Raw genomic sequence first — 16,724 nt, 5'->3', positions numbered from 1 at the left:
CGCTACTCGACAACTCTACACTGTGACGCGCACACACAGCAGGGAACTCCATATTGCACAGCTGAGCTAGTTTGCTTGAATTTTTATGGGTCCCCTTTTTTTACGAATTTACTATAATTAAAAAAAATTACTAAATGAAAGAGCTAGAGTACTGTCATAAAATAAATATGTTTAAAAAATACAATAGAAATGGACAAACAAGGTAAATATACATACAGTAAAACCTCGTTAAGTCGTCACCCCGGTTAAGTCGTCGTTTTTCTTCAGGCCCGTCTAGCTTTAATAGGCAATAATGTTATTACACAATCATTTACTCGTCGCTAATTGCGGTTAACTCGTCGTTGTGATAAGTTTGAGAGAGGGGGGAACAGATTAATTCTATGGCTCCCTTTAAAAAAATAGCTTGTTAACAGCATTGCTATATGCTTAAAAGTGATCATAAAAGCCTTATGTACCAAAACGGAACAGTTCAAGTAACGAAAGATACGCTGGAGAAGTTAATTTGTCGACTAAAGTTTTTGAAACGTTAGGGGACTGTTCGAGCTATAACTGACTTCTGCATGGACTCCGCTAATTTAAGGCTTCAAATTTAAACAAATTATCTTCGTTGAAAAACCAGATATTTTTAAAAAAGTTGAGGTCTTCTAATGCGCGATTTTACCTACACAGGGTACCTCATGTCAACTTGTATGTGAAAGCTTACCTTGATAAATTTTACTAGAATTACCTTGTAGCTGTGGTATCATGAACTACTGATAAAGAATTAAAATTAAATTTCATGTACATGTAAAATTAATGTGCAGTAGTTCTGTTGTGAAGAAAAGCTAAAAGCTAACTATTGTAACAGTTGCTCTGATTAGTCTAAACCATAGTTTCCCAACCTTTTTTGTCCCACTTCACCCCCTTCTTCAGAATTTTTTTTCTCCCATCGCACCCGAACGCAATCTAACCCATAGGATCCTATGTTATACCCATAGGTTCCACCGCCCCCCGGAACTTTCCATTGCCCAGGTTGGGAATCACTGGTCTAAATTAAAAATTACTAGTATAAATCAAAGTGTACCAGTATATTTTACCACAATAAGTAATAAGAGCTCAAAAAGGGTAAAAATTTCTATTTTTTTTTTCTTTTGCAATCTATAAATTTTATTAATATCTTGCAATTTTAATTCATATTTTGATAAATGTTATATTACTTTAAATTTATGCGATTTTCACAATATTGCACATTGAAACTCACGGCACTTTGGTTAAGTCGGTGGTCATTCCGCTTTAGCCATCATAATTTTTCGATAACATGAGGTGACGACTTATAGAGGTTTTACTGTACTATATTGCGTATATGTTCTTTGCTCCCCCTCCCCCGGAAAAATTTTAAATGACGATCCTGCGCGATACCTCGCGATATACATATTGGGTTGGGCTTCGCATGGCGGAACCTAAACGCAACCTATTTTACAAAAAAGGTTGAGAACCGCTGAGATATATATAGACTAACGACGAAAACAATTGCATTGTTTTGTTCTACACCGCACATACTCGAGGAGGGAGGCGAAAAAAAGAAAGAGGCCACTCAACGAGGTGCGGGAGTTGAACTAACATCTATCTTCTATATATATAAAATTGATTTTCTGTGTGTCTGTGTGTCTGTGTGTGTGTATGTTCTCTATACAAATCTACAATTTTAGATCGATCGTCGCCAAATTTTGCATATATACCAAATGCGACCCGACTTGAACGATAGGCTACTTTAAAATTTCGTCAGACCAGGGCAAATGCCCCAAATGGGCAAAAAACTGTCCGGCAACAATGGTTTTTTGGGCCTCAACAATCACTTTCCGAACGTTTACTTTGGTTACCGTGGTTCCGTAGCAATGCGTTTCAGACGTGTATATGCCTTTACAACGGTTTGTCACTTCTTTAATCCTGTTAGTATATGTATAATAGTTTATGCCTTTATAATGGTTTGCCACATTTTCAATATACTCTCAGTAATGAGGCTTTTTGAATAGACGTCATAATAATCATCAGCATCGCTTTGAGAGTCGGGAAAAGGGTGATCCTCATAGAAATCAGTGCTAAAATTGCCGATTTAACTGCATAAATACGGAAATTTAGTGGGGGGGGGGGGGGGTTTCCTGCCACATCAATAATTTTAAAAATTAAATTGAATTCTCGATTTTTGAAATATTGAATTCACTTGGAGATACGAAGCCCAGAAAATTAAAAATATGAATAATTTTCCGGATCTACTTTTGAGTTGGATATCCATGTAATAACATTGATTTAAACTTAACTTTTTATTTATATCTTTTCAATCATGAAAATTAATGTCTCCGTATTGTCTTTTCATATTAAACTGCATAAACTCGCATAGTTTAGGTTGCTTTAAAATTAATTATGAACTCGTAGAAAGTACATCGAAAAAATTCCACTGCTTTAATTAATTAAGCATTTTTTGAAGCAGGAACAGGCAGAGATGGATAACTTTAAGTTCAAATGGGGGAATCAAAATACCTAGCACCCTTTAAAAAAAAGAAAAAAAAACATTTTTACGTTTCTTTAAATCTAGATTTGTTTCTTTCATGAGTCGCGTAGGAAGTCGCCATATTGGTGAACTTGGACACGGTTTGCATGTCCCTCAAAGAGGGAGATACCACGTGATCCAAAAAAGCCTCATTGAAGAAAACCCGGGCAACGCCGGGTATTATAGTTAGTGTATATATATCTATCTATCTATCTATATATATAAAATTGATTTTCTGTGTGTCTGTGTGTCTGTGTGTGTGTATGTTCTCTATACAAATCTACAATTTTAGATCGATCGTCGCCAAATTTTGCATATATACCAAATGCGACCCGACTTGAACGATAGGCTACTTTAAAATTTCGTCAGACCAGGGCAAATGCCCCAAATGGGCAAAAAACTGTCCGGCAACAATGGTTTTTGGGCCTCAACAATCACTTTCCGAACGTTTACTTTGGTTACCGTGGTTCCCTAGCAATGCGTTTCAGACGTGTATATGCCTTTACAACGGTTTGTCACTTCTTTAATGCTGCCAGTTATGTATGATAGTTTATGCCTTTATAATGGTTTGCCACATTTTCAATATACTCTCAGTAATGAGGCTTTTTGAATAGACGTCATAATAATCATCAGCATCGCTTTGAGAGTCAGGAAAAGGGTGATCCTCATAGAAATCAGTGCTAAAATTGTCGATTTTACTGTAGAAATGCGGAAATTAGTGGGATTTTCCGCCCCATCAATAATTTTAAAAATTGTATTGAATTCTCAATTTTTGAAATACTGAGGTCGCTTAGACATATACGAAGCCCAGGAGATTAAATAGGAAGTAATTAGCCCCGGACCTACTTTTGAGTTAGACATTCATGCAATAACATTGATTTCAACCATTTATTTATGTCTTCTGAAGCATGAAAATTAATATCTCCGTATTGTCTATTAATATTCAACTGCATAAATTCATATAGTTTAGGATGTTTTAAAACTAATTATGGGCCCCGTAAAGTACATCGAAGAAATTCCACAGCTTCAATTAAGCATTTTTGAAAGCTGAAACAGGCAGATGGATAAATTAAAGTTCAGGGGGGGGGGGGGTCGAAATACCTAGCGCCCCTTAAAAAAAGGAAAAAAAAATATATTCGTTTCTATGTTTCTGTGTAAATCTAGATTTGTTTATTTCATGAATCGCGCAGGTCGCCATATTGGTTAACTTGGACACGGTTTGTATGTCTCTCAAAGAGGGGGATATCATGTGATCCAAAAAGCCTCATCGAAGAAAACCCGGGCAGCGCCGGGTATTATAGTCTTCTATATATATAAAATTGATTTTCTGTGTGTCTGTGTGTGTGTATGTTCTCTATACAAATCTACAATTTTAGATCGATCGTCGCCAAATTTTGCATATATACCAAATGCGACCCGACTTGAACGATAGGCTACTTTAAAATTTCGTCAGACCAGGGCAAATGCCCCAAATGGGCAAAAAACTGTCCGGCAACAATGGTTTTTTGGGCCTCAACAATCACTTTCCGAACGTTTACTTTGGTTACCGTGGTTCCCTAGCAATGCGTTTCAGACGTGTATATGCCTTTACAACGGTTTGTCACTTCTTTAATGCTGCCAGTTATGTATGATGGTTTATGCCTTTATAATGGTTTGCCACATTTTCAATATACTCTCAGTAATGAGGCTTTTTGAATAGACGTCATAATCATCATCAGCATCGCTTTGAGAGTCAGGAAAAGGGTGATCCTCATAGAAATCAGTATTAAAATTGCCGATTTAACTGCATAAATACGGAAATTTAGTGGGGGGGGGGGGGGGTTTCCTGCCACATCAATAATTTTAAAAATTAAATTGAATTCTCGATTTTTGAAATATTGAATTCACTTGGAGATACGAAGCCCAGAAAATTAAAAATATGAATAATTTTCCGGATCTACTTTTGAGTTGGATATCCATGTAATAACATTGATTTAAACTTAACTTTTTATTTATATCTTTTCAATCATGAAAATTAATGTCTCCGTATTGTCTTTTGATATTTATTTGCATAAATTCATATAGTTTAGGATGTTTTTAAAATTAGTTATGGGCCCCGTAAAGTGCATCGAAAAAATTCCACAACTTTAATTAAGCATTTTTAGAAGCTGAAACAGGCAGAAATAGATAACTTGAAATTCAGGGGGTGGGAATCGAAATACCTAACACCCATAAAAAAAAGGGGGTGGGACTATTCATTTCTACGTTTCTTTAAATTTAGATTTGTTTCTTTCATGAGTCGCGCAGGACGTCGCCATATTGGTTAACTTAGTTTTGTATGTTAACTCGGTTTGTATGTCCCTCAAGAAAAAGAGAGGGAGATATCACGTGATCCAAAAAAGCCTCATTGAAAAAAACCCGGGCAACGCCGGGTATTTTAGCTAGTATTTTTATATAATAACATATTTTTGTTTTTACCTCGATCAGCTGATTTTCGCTATCTGCTGGTTGATCCGCTTCTCCCCTTTTTTCCTTTTCCTCTTCTGTGGTGGGATCATCATCATCACGCTCTTACATTTCAGAACCCCCTCATTTCTAGCTCTTTGAGGCCTATGTATCACACTGCTTTGTTATGCAAACTGTTGTTTACCTATACAAAATATGTGCACCATAATTTTGAATTATGAATATTAGTTATTGTATAATGACTAGTCTAAAACCATCAAGTAGTAAATACAAATGATTTTTTCCATCCAGATAGAAGTTTTTAATAATTACTCAAAACATCGCCACAAAATAAGTTTTTGAATTCTCAAACCCAGCAAAAGAAATATACTGAGTAATTGAACTTTCTGGATGTTAAATGCCGGAACTAATATTTGGAAAGAAAAGTGATTTGTCTCCTCCGGGAATCGAACCCGGATCCCCTTGCATACCGGGCAAGTGCGCTAACCAATACACCAGAAACACGCTTAAGGGAGGCTGCTACGTCTCCACTCAGCGCTTCACACTACTAATGCGTGTTATAAGGAATTGAAAAGTGTGTCTCTAGTGTATTGGTTAGCGCATTTGCCCGGCATGCAAGGGGACCCGGGTTCCATTGCCGGAGAAGACAAACCACTTTTCTTTCCAAATATTAGTTTCGTCATAATGCCCAGAAAATTCAATTTCTCAGTATATTTCGGGCCGAAAAAATACCATCTCTTAATATAAGAAAAAGAAAAATTAATGAAACACACATATGCAAATACAACGCCACAACAGGCAAAATGCCCAACGAGGTGGCTGAGAAACAGATGCCCATAAAAATATGGATGTCATATATTTCAAAAATATAGCAACCCAATTAAAAATGCAATTAGTAAAAATTATAAACAATATATACACACGATAAAATATTATACAATGCCCATAAAGAATACTTATGGTTGTCTTGTTCTAAGAATGTATAGCTTCTCAATTTACCCCAACATGTTTATCGTATTTCTTTTTAAACGTGTCAATTGTGTTACAATTTACTACCTCCGGGGGTAAGCTATTCCATTTATTAACAACCCTATTAGAGAAAAATTCCCTGCGACACCATAACCTTGCATTGTCCCTCACCAATCGATACTGGTGTCCCCTTGTAAAAGCAGTCGATTGGCGGTGTACTAAAAGTTCATGGTCCATCCTATCCATCCCATTGAAAATTTTGAAAACTTGATCATATCTCCTGTATATATATATATATATATATACAGGAGATATGATCAAGTTTTATATATATATATATATATATATATATATATATATATATATATAAGGCTATATATATATATATATATATATAGCCTCACATACACCCCTAATAACCTGAAAAAACGATATAACTTTTACTTTGGCAGAATCATTAATTGCAATCTACTATATTTGTATTATTTGGCAATAGTTCCATGATTCTCTTTCCATTTAGAAAAAGTTATATGAATTTTTGTAGACAAGATTTGGTAAAAAAAATAGGAAAAGTAGGACAAAACCTAGAAATTGATCAAAAGTAGAACATTTTACAAAGAAGTAGGAAAAGTAGTACAAGTGGGAGCCCTGCAAATGTATGACAAATAAAATCCTTTCCCATTCAGTTCTTGATCAGTTTCTTTCAGTTGACTAGATTAAAATTTCTTTTTCCGAGAGACTGTCTCAAAGGAATGAATAGAACGTACCTTACATTATATGGCGCTGTATTGTGATTCGTAATATACATTAGATTGTTTCATTTTAACGCCTCAAACTGGCTGAATAAAAAAAAAGGAACATTTTTAACACACAAAAGACAAAAAAGAAGTCGCATTTTAGAATTTAAAAAAACTGGAACGATTTTGCAACCAATTATGCTGAAAGAAAAACAGTTTTTCCCGTTTTATAAATGGCCGTTCACCATACATCCTATGAGGTCGAACGGGATATATGGTCATCGTACTTGCAAACAAGACTTTCGATATAGTTACCATTCGGTTATTGTTATCAGAACCCCCCCCCCCCTTCCCCAAGTCCCGATGTGAGCGCATTAAGCGGCGGGGACTGCATAAAAAATTTCAGAACTGACAAAGAATAATTCAGATTCGATGAAAAATTCAGAACTAGTGGAAGAAAACATTTCAGAACTAATGAAAAACAAAATTCTAGAACAAAAATTTGAAAGAATTAATGAAAGTTCAAAACTAACGGAAGAGAATAATTTCTAATTAAATAAATGTCAGAACAACTGGAAGAAAAAGTTCCGGAAGTAATTAAAATTTAGAGGAAAAGGAAGAAATAATTCCAGATATAATTGAAATTTAGAACTAATAGAAGAAAAACTTCCATAACTGATAAAACTAATGAGAGGAAGAAAGAAGTATGTAAGAAAAAATTCCAAAAAAGGAAATGAAAGAACTAATGAAAGATAAAATTTCAAAACTAATGCAAATTTAGAACTAATGAAAGAAAATGTTTCAGAATTAATGAAAGAAAAAAATTTCTGAACTAATGGAAAATATTTCAGAACTAATGGAAAATATTTCAGAACTAATGGGGAAGAAACTTTCACAATAAAAATTCAGAACTAATGGAAGAAAAAATTTTCTTCTGCTGTTATTTCTTCCCTTCGAGTCCCGTCCGAGTTCGTTGTAACCAAAACTAAACTTCAATTCGGCCGTTGTATCGTGTGTCTCGAGAGCAAATAAAGGAAGTGGGGGGGGGGGGGAAAGAGGGTTCATTAACTTGTCATCACCAACATGCAGGTGTTTTGCAAACACGTGCCCGGAAAAGAGGGTTCAATTATTGACGTGGGTGACCATAAAGTGAAGATGTGTCTCGTTAATTCCCTCTTTGTGCAGACTTTTTTTTATTCCCCATCTTAAACCGATATAGCTTCTACAACCCCCCTTTCATCCTGGCTCCAATAAGGCACCCTTTGGGATACTGCACACTACAACAAATGAAAAAAATGAAGAGAACCAAAAAGAGAGGGAGATGAGAGTTGAAAATAAATAAAAAGAACAAGCCCCAGAGATAGTATTGGTTCCCCCTCCCCCAACTCAGTAAATTATTTTGATGGTGGCCATGGAAGCGGAAGCGTGAGAGATTTTGCAATCATCGCTTCTGACGCCACTTGGGCGACTTGTTCAATGCATGTGTGATGGTTGACACAAAGGAGAGGTTGACAGCCACCCCCCCCCCCCCGGAGGAGAATTACCGTGAGTTTCCTTTTTCACTCTATAAATCAGTGGTTCTTATCTGCAGAAAAGCCTTTCTGGAGGTGCCAGATGGGGAAAAAATTTAATGTCGAGTGATATTTCAGGAATTGAAATGAGGAGAATAAAATTTTTTCAATTCCTTGAAAAATATGAATCATACTGATATTTCGATACATCATGTTTTAACTTTGCAGGAATGTGGCATGCGAAATTTACGTTGCAAAAGGTTCATTTTCGCATTAAATACTTCGGAGTTTGTTTACATTTTTACCTCTTGTTATTAGCATGCTGCGTTTAGATTTGATACCAAAGTAAGCATGACTTAGGAAAATTGTTAAAAACATTATCAAGTGCTGGAAAAACATATGAAATATTATTATCTAGAACAGGCGTCTTCAACGCATGACCAACGGGATACTTGGAGCTTTATTGTCCTTGTCCGCCGACCATTTTCAGAAAATGGCTTAAAGCAGTTGAAAGAATTACAGAATAATAATTAATTTATGGAATTAATAAAAGAAATGATTCTAGAATAAATGATAAAAATAATTTCGGAATTAAAGAAAGAATTCTAGAATAAAATTAATGAAAGAAATAAATTCCAGAATTACTAAAAGAAAGAATTTTTTAATTTCTGAAACAAATAATTTTTCAGAATTAAAACAGAATTTTTAAAACAAATAATTTTAGAATTAGTGAAAAAATAACTTATAAATCAATGAGAGAAATAATTTCGTATTAACTGATAGAAATTATTTCGTATTAACTGATAGAAATTATTTCGTATTAACTGATAGAAATTATTTCGTATTAACTGTAGAAATTATTTCACAATCAATAAAACAATAATTGCATAATTATTGAAAGAAATGATTTCGAGACATATTGAGAAGGAAAATAATTTTATAATCATCGAAATAAATAATAAAAAATCATTTGAAATGATTTAAAATTAATATTAATCTCAGAACTAATTTTTTTTATCAGTAATTATTAAAAACTCTTTCAGAACCAATAAAAATTTATAATTAATAGAAGAAATGATTTTAGAATAGATAAAAGTCTTCAATTATTTTTGTCTCTGTGTAACTCGGGGCCCAATCGCCCCTTTCTATTAAGATGTCACTAAACTACATTAGTTGGTGGCCTGCAGATTTTTCAATCGAAGTTTCAATTTGGCCCGTTGTGTCTGAAAGGTATAACCCTAAGACCCTTGGTCTAGAATCATTAAGTGAAGAACAATTCGTTGGATCTTTTCTCTCAAATTTCGAAAATAGTTTGAAAATAATAGTCAACGCTCGTTATAACGACCATCCCATTACAAAGACCGGTAGGAGAAGTCCCAAATTTATTTATTTATACAATATTGTTGGCCCAAGGCCTATACAAGAGGACGCGGCAGATTACACATATGCTTTGAAACATTTGACAAGAAATCGGAGATCGTGAGGGAGTTAACAATAGTAGAGGGGAGTTTGTTTCATTCAACTATGGTATTGGGAAAGAAACTGAATTTAAAACAATCTGTAGAGGCAAAATTTGGTTTTAATTTTTTGGGGTGGTCAAGTCTATTGGAAACATTGGAAGGCCTAGACAAAATACCGGACGTATCGGAATTTAAATTAACATGAATAATTTTGTAAAGCATGGCTAAGCGGGGGATAATTCGGTGAGTAGTGAATGGAGATTAAGTTCGAGTTTGAGATCGAAAACTGAACTAAAAGATGACCAGCAGTCGTGAATAAAGCGGGCGGATTTATTTTGGATTGATTCAAGTTTGTCAATGTTACTAGAGGTGTGGGGTCCCAGATCTCAGCTGCATAAGAAAGAACGGGAGAAATATAAGTTTGGTAGCAGAGAAGTCGGACGTCACGAGTAGAATATTTGAGGTTGCGGCGAAGGAAAAAAAGTTCGTTGAGGCATTTCTGGTAGACATAATCGATATGATTATTCCAACGGAGATCAGCCGAGATTATGAGTCCCAGATATTTAAATTGAGAAACTTGGGATATGGTTACGTTATTGGTGGAGTATGAAAATTCAAGGGGAAGAGTTTTATGTGTAGCTCTCATGAAAACTGTTTTAGATAGGTTAATAGGCATGTGCCAACATGTGTGTGTGAGTGAGAGAGAGAGAGAGCACCAATCTGAGATGGAAACAAGATTATGTTGGAGAATTTCTTGAAGCATTTCTTGATCAGATGTCATTAATTGTGCGGTAGATTACACAATCATCAGCAAAAAATCTAGTGGTGCAGTTGAGGGTTTCAGGGAGGTCGTTTATATAAATTAAAAACAGTAAAGGCGAGAGAACCGCTCCTTGAGGAGTACCTGAATTTACAGTGGAAAAAGGTGAATCATGATCTTTAAAATGAACGAATTGTTTACGATTTCTTAGGAAAGCTTCCATCAAATGTTTTCATCTAACAATTATTTATGTTTTCCTTTCGATTTAACCCTCAACCAATATAATGTTATTTTCATGAACGATGGAGTTCATTATAACGGCTATCGACTGTAATACGTTTTAGTTTACTTTTTGAATTGGTTAAAAAAAAGTAGCCACAATTAACTATCAACCATCGGCTAAAAAGGGGATTAGAAAAACAATAAGAAAGTTTATAAAAATTAATTAATAGATGATTAATTTATATAATTACAAAAAAAAATTTAACGAAAGTAGAAAACGCATCATCTAAAGGAGCGCGAGAAGGTAAATTATGTTGCACTGGGGGTGCGGGATGGAAAAATAAGAACCACTGCTATAAATTCACAAAAGGGTCCGTGAAAAATCTGGCTTCGGGCCAGATATCGGAGCACCACTATGGTGCTCCGCCGCTATGGTGGTCGACTGGTCATAACGACGTTCTCGCACTGCGAGAACCCGGGTTCGAACCCCACCGTCGCCATAGTGGTGGTCGACTCAAGTTGGTTTTCTGCGGTTTCCAACTTCGAGGTGCGAATGCGAGCCAATCTCCACGCTAAAAAGTCTCGCCCTAGAGGACAACAGGCCTACACACACACAACGACACAATTATTCGATCATTACACTTCACTCATAGTTAGCAAAATTGATGGAAGCACTACACATAACAAGCATTCCACAGAAACAAACTTCACGTCAGGTTCGCTACACATACATACACATTTATTTATTTATACACTATTGTTGGCCCTGGGGCCTATGCAAGAGGATGCGATTGAAAATGACAAAGATATTGTTTGATATTGGACAAAAAACTAGTGATAGTGGGGGATTCGACAATAGAGCTTGGGAGTGCGTTCCATTCAGCAATGGTATGAGGAAAGAAGCTGTTTTTAAAGCAGTCAGTGGAAGCAAAAAATTGGTTTTATTTTAAGGGAATGTGGTTGAGTCTTCTAAAGATGTAGGCAAGGGCATACCCAAGATCTGAACTAGAGGGGGGGCTACTCACCGATACTAAATTGATACCAATGTGTGCCAATTACTACACTTTCATTTCTCTTCTTGGGGGGGAGGGGGGTAGCTGTCCCTCTCTGCTCCTCGCTGCTTACGCCCATGGATGTAGGATGGTTTGGCTAAGATACCAGAGGTATCTATGTTGAATTGAACATGGAAAATTTTATATAACAATGTTAATCGAGAAATGAGACGAGGGTTTGACAGAAGGAGGAGATGAAGTTCGTTTTTAAGTTCGAACACAGAAACGAAAGATGACCAGCAGGCGTGAGCAAATCTGGTGGATTTATTTTGGATTGATTCGAGTTTGTCTATATTACTGGAGGAGTAGGGGTCCCAGATTTCAGCGGCGTAGGAAAGAACGGGGGGAGATATAAGTTGGCAACAGAGTAGTCTGATATCCCGAGTGGAGTGTTTAAGGTTGCGGCAAAGGAAGAAAAGTTTTTTTAGACACTTAAGTTAACATGTTTGTTCCAACGTAGGTCCGCTGAGATTATGACACTGTGGTATTTGATTTGAGAAACTTTGGATAACGTTAAATTATTGATGGAGTACGAGTAATCAAGAGGAAGTAATTTACGGGTAACTTTCATGTGAGCCGTTTTTGAGATATTGATTGGCATTGCCATAAAGAACACCAGTCCGCGATGGAAGCCAGGTTATGTTGGCGAAGTTCTTGATCAGATTCATGGTGAACGATACGGTAAATTACACAGTCATCAGCAAATAATCTAGTGGTGCAACTGAGGGATTCTGGGAGGTCATTGATGTATATGGTACATTCCAACATGTATCAATTCGTTAGAAGTTCCACAGAGGAATAGAGGCGAGGTGCATGTTTGGTTCAGTAGTAGCAGTAGCCTAGAAGCACGCGTGGAGATAGATCGAAGTTGTGCTCGGTTTGAATGAATGAATGAGCCTACTAGCACTGCTCCAGGATGTGTGAGTCATGGTTCAAGGTGCTGAACGATGATACTCAATACTGTAAATTCCTCTATATACGACAGCAACTCACTGGTATTTAGTTAACTGCTATACGCAAGGAGGCTGGTTCTGCACATGGAGGAAAGAATAACTGTATTCATGGCTTCTGCATGACCGTCTTCATCTACAATAAGCGCACAACTCCTATGGTACAGAATATGGTAAAGAGAGGCTAAAAGGGGGAAAAAAAGGAGTATGGGGGGGGGCCCACGCTTCAAGCAATTAATTGGTTCCACAAAATATAGGCATTACGCGGTCTCACTTTACACGATTTCACTATAACGGGATTTTGAAAAACTGGATTTTATAAAACGCAACCTGCGAAAGTTGGCCTTAAGTTTGATGTTAATCATGGTAATGGGCTTAAAAATTAAAGATATGACGTAGTTAAAATGACAAAATCCATTGGATTTCATGATTTAGTTTTAGATAAGACAAATGTGGGACAAATGCTCAAATCTAATTCACTAAATCTCACTGTGGCAATGCTATCAGAATTTTAACCAAAGGAAAATATCCAAATGAAACTATAATATTAGTATTTGCAAGAGATATTCAGAATTCTCTGACAATAATTCGCTTGATACATAAAGATACGAAGAATGGTGCTTATCACGATCGTTTAATTAAAAAAAATGTTATCAGCCAGGTGTCGTACCAAGCTCTTCAGAAAAAAATACAACAAAAACATCTACAATAATTAGATTCAATCAGAGGTACTGGAAAGACAGAAGAAAAATTAAATTAATTCAATAGCTAAATTTGCGAGGGTTATTCAAATGTTTGAATAATCAGTTCATTCAAAAAATTATTTTGCTGCTGTGTGTGGAAGTTGGTTTGTTTTTTCTATCTTTCTCTGAAAAAAAATTCCCTATCTTACCCATATTAAAGACAACTCACTTTACGCGATAATTTCGCGGAACCAATTAATCGCGTAAAGCAAGGGATGCCTGATGCCCGTAATCACTGAGACGAAACCGCATAAAGTGAATCGAATTTAACATGGGTAAGATACAGGGTGATCAGCGAATAAGCCCTTATTTCCAAATTAAATATCTCTACAACAAAGATCAATAGAATTATTCGGTAAACGGTACGTTTATTAGCAAAACTGTACGAATGTTGTACAGAAATTTCGAAAATTTAGTTGTTTTTTTTAATTTTTTAAAATTAAAAAAAAAAAAAAACTGGAGATTTTGGGGATTCACAAAATCCTCATTTGTGTGAAGAGAAACCACTGCATTCACCTTAAGTTACTGCATGGGCTGCGGTATGCGCCAGAGGCATTATCGGCCCCTTCGTGCGAGAAACGATTACTACTGAACGTTACGTTACAATTTTGGAACAATTTGTCAGCACACATGGCGCATACCACAGCCCATGCAGTAACTTTAGGCGAATGCAGTGGTTTCTCTTCACACAAATGAGGATTTTCGGAACCCCAAAATCTCCAGTTTTGTTGTTTTTTTTTCAATTTTAAAAAATTTAAAAAAAAAAACGAAATTTTCGAAATTTCTGTACAACATTCTTACAGTTTTGCTAATAAACGTAGCGTTTACCGCATAATTCTATTGATCTTTGTTGTAGAGATATTTAATTTTGAAATAAGGGCTTATTCGCTAATCACCCTGTAAGACTAGAAGTTTTCTTCAGTAGGATAAGAAAGAATTAAACTCAACCTACAGCAGCAATATATATATATTTTTTTGAATGAATTACTTATTTAAACTTATAAATACAATTCTAATTAATTTAAACTATATGAATGAACTTAATCAATTACTTTTTATCAGAAGGTTTCGTCGATTAAAATTCCCATTGATGGCATTGTCGATTTGTTTCCAAAAGATGCTCATTATTGAGATCCGGTGAGATGAATTTGAACGTTTGTTCAATACACTCGAAGCTCGTTTTTGCGAACCCGTGCGTACATGATAATTAGTTCGTAAAATTAGGAGTTCGTCAATGGAAGAGACGACGAAAAAAGTGAAGGGAGAAAAATAAGTTTCCCATATTTATTGATCATTTGCAAAAAAAAATCATTTAGTTTTGTTTGCCTCATCGCAAAATTTTGGTGATTCCATGGAATTTATTGGGGATAAAATTTTGCGCGAATTTCGATTGTGTGAAATCTTCGGAATAGTGAAACGATCTTTTGCTGATCTTTGATTAGAAAACTCGATGTAATTTTTTTGAATTCCGTACTTTTTGCGATTTCTGTCTTTTTAAGAGTTCACATTTTAATTTCTTTCAAAATATTTTTTTTCATCCACTGACAAGCACAATCTTTTCCGTTTCGTTGACAGCGATTTGCGAAGAGAAAAGTAGACAAATGGTAGTTTGTCTACAAAAAGTAGACAGTTAGCCGAAATAGAGTTCGATCGACTCGAAAATGGCTTTCAAATCAACAAGCTAATGCAGCGGGTCTCGAACTTTTCTGACTCGCAAAGCAATGCTTAGTCTATTATTTCTATGACAAAAAGTCCCATAGACAACTTTTTTTACAATTTTTCAATCAAAATTTTTTTTTATAGAGTTTTATTAATACTGATTTCATTTTCCTGGAGCGTCCATGGAGCCTCTGGTAAGGGCAAACGGAGCCCTTCGAGAGGCGCTAAACGGTCCGTGGAGCAAAGGTCGAGAACGCCTGAGCTAATGCATCATACCATTTCTCAAATCACCAATTCAACCAATCATAATGCACAAAGAGCGAATTACGTTTACAACACATTTTCATGGTCACCCCCGGCAACAATCGAATCCTCTTCCTGGCAGTAGTCGGAAAACACCAGTATGTTGGTGATGACTAGAGCCCGGATTATGTGCAAATGCATATGTGCATATGCTTTTGCATGTTTTGGCCTTTTTTTAGCATTAATGCATATAAATGCATAAAATCAAAGAATTTTGAGTATAAATGCATATTTTTGAAGGTTTATTTGAAAGCTCACTCAATTTTTTTTATAATTTTTCAAATAAATATTTTCATAACATCGATTTTTTTCCCGCAGGTGAAATTTAGTCATATTTATAGAGTATTTTACGAATATTAGCCGTTTTATTGTAAGGCTATTTCTAGAGATATGTGTGAAAGTGTTAATTTTTTTTAGTGTTAATAATTTTATTGGTATTTTCGTTATTGAGCAACTGCAACAAACTAAAAATTAAAAAATGCCTGAATGAAAAATATGTAGAAGTTATTTGCATATGCGGGTATTATATATACACTGCTCAAAACAATTAGGGGAGCACATGGTTTTAACAAAATTACGCAAAGATGTATACCGATAAGTAACATAAAATGAATCATCCATAATTTAAAGCCTAGCAGGAAACAGAAGAAGAAAACTTCATATGCAAATCAAAGTTCATGACGTCAAAAACCAGAAAAAGGAGATAAGGGCAGAAATCGGAATGTTGCAGAAACGTCTGTTTTACTGCCGTAACTGTGAAATTCGATTGCGCAGTATTTTTTTTTTTTTGAGACAAGGTGACTTGAGGATGTCTCAACAACGTGATTTACCGGAATCCATGGCATGGCGTGTTATAGGCAGACTGGAATCCGGGCAAACACAACGTAGTGTCGCGGACGCTGTTGGAGTCGCCAGAAGTGTTGTTGCAAGGCTGTGGAATCGATTCCAAGAAACAGGAAATGTTAGACGTCGACCAGCGCAAGGTCGGCCACGCGCCACTACAGCAACTGATGACCGGTATGTACGGTTAACAGCCCGTCGAAACAGAACAGAGAATGCTACGCAGCTGCAAAGACGGTTGCTCTTGGCAACAGGACGAAGGTTGTCCAGCCAAACAGTACGTAATCGGCTTCATGAGGGAGGGCTCTATGCACGTAGGCCAATGGTCTGCATTCCGTTGACCCCACGCCACCGTGCGGCCCGAAGAAGATGGGCTGCTGAACGTCGAGATTGGGAGCAACATGATTGAAGCCAAGTGCTGTCTGTTTACAGACGAGTCCCGATTCAGTCTGGAGTGTGACACCCGACGTGTTCTGGTATGGAGGGACAGGGGCACTCGAAATAACCCCGCATTCGTTCGTGAAAGGTCACAATACAGACGAGCTG

The 16,724-nt window shown here is 36.1% G+C and overlaps 1 protein-coding gene across 2 annotated transcripts in view; it reads right to left on the bottom strand.

The window, feature by feature from the left end:
* The window catches only part of LOC149081583 (uncharacterized), a 219,792-nt gene that overhangs the window by 180,502 nt on the left and 22,566 nt on the right, over positions 1–16,724 (bottom strand). For both annotated transcript variants that reach the window (XM_089236975.1, XM_089236974.1), the window contains exon 2: positions 4,985–5,156. The gene's annotated coding sequence lies outside the window, so the exon portion shown is untranslated. The remainder of the gene's footprint in view (positions 1–4,984; positions 5,157–16,724) is intronic.

Source organism: Pholcus phalangioides, unplaced genomic scaffold (genome assembly GCF_987345545.1).
Source record: "Pholcus phalangioides strain wild (caught in Gottingen) unplaced genomic scaffold, Ppha-v1.0 ptg000009l_1, whole genome shotgun sequence".
In the NCBI taxonomy this organism is placed as follows: domain Eukaryota; kingdom Metazoa; phylum Arthropoda; class Arachnida; order Araneae; family Pholcidae; genus Pholcus; species Pholcus phalangioides.
This window is presented reverse-complemented; position numbering and strand designations above follow the sequence as displayed.